At 40.9% G+C, this 1185-nt stretch overlaps 1 pseudogene; it reads right to left on the bottom strand.

Annotated features, from left to right (window-relative positions):
• Window positions 1-439: 439 nt before the first annotated feature.
• Window positions 440-502, bottom strand: LOC117376967 (U2 spliceosomal RNA; annotated as a pseudogene).
• Window positions 503-1185: the final 683 nt, after the last annotated feature.

Genomic DNA, 1185 nt, shown 5'->3' with positions numbered 1-1185 from the left:
CTCCTCACCTGGCCGATTTTTCTTGTTTTGTCTGATTTTTCCTGTTGTTTTGTTTTTGTGTGTATATCTCTGTGGCCGAGTGGCTCATGTCTCACAGCAGAAGGTTTGGTTGATCCCCGGGTCGCCCAGGCCTTTCTGTGTGGAGTTTTTCATGTTTCTCCTCGTGTCTGGATGGGTTTCCTCCGGGTACTCCGGTTTCCCCCATCAACCAAAACATGAACGCCCTTCGAGACAACTGTTGTTGTGATTTTGGGCGTTACAAAAATAAAATGAATTGAATTGAAGTGCCGTTAAAGTGCAGTCATGCTGTGAACAGAAAAACAACAACAAAAAACACAACAAGAAACAACTAAACAAAAATGGACAATGTATCCACCGAGGCCCAAAGTGAGTGCCACAAAGGCAAACACCGTTGGGACCTCAGAGGCGACCTCTCACCAAAGGCTGCGAGCAGTGCAGTAAGATACTACACTTGATCTTAGCCAAAAGGCCGAGAAGCGATGGGAAAAGAAATACAGAAAAGCCACGGAAAAAAGGCAACGCTAACAGAAAGAAACAAGATCAAACACGGACTGACTGTTTACCTGAGAGGCTGCTGTGACAGTCTGGGATGTTCAGCTCTGACAATCCATTAAATATCACCCAGAGGAAGTGCCATTCAAGCTTTGAATAAAGCATTTGTGAGTCTTTGAACACTTTTTTCTCCCATTTGGGGAAAACTTCGTTGGCAAGGCATAGATCTGGGAGTTACCTGAATGATACGTATTGGCAGCCTGATTACTCAACAATACAACTCAAACTAAATCATACTGAACAATGGCAAAGAAGATGGCAGACGACATGGAAGAAGTGAAAGAATCACTCAACTCAATGACAGAAGAGTTCAGTCATGTGGTTAAAATGAAAAATGAACTGCTTGGTCCTGTCAAACCTGGTAGGCTAATCAAAAAGAAGAAACAAATCAAGCAAAATGGAGAACGTTATACACTTTAATACATTTGAACATCAGGATTATACGTCTTATGACATAGAAACTGACATTGATCCTGTTATTTGTCTGAGAATTTAAATTTGGACTGTGGATATTATTCTGAAGATGAGATTAAAGCATCGACTGAACAACTTTCTGTGATCCACTTTAACAGCAGGAGTCTCTATAAAAATATGGACAAAATTATTTAAATA

The sequence above is a fragment of the Periophthalmus magnuspinnatus genome, chromosome 9 (genome assembly GCF_009829125.3).
Source record: "Periophthalmus magnuspinnatus isolate fPerMag1 chromosome 9, fPerMag1.2.pri, whole genome shotgun sequence".
In the NCBI taxonomy this organism is placed as follows: domain Eukaryota; kingdom Metazoa; phylum Chordata; class Actinopteri; order Gobiiformes; family Gobiidae; genus Periophthalmus; species Periophthalmus magnuspinnatus.
The sequence above is the reverse complement of the archived record's forward strand: the minus strand, read 5'-3'. Positions and strand labels throughout refer to the sequence as shown.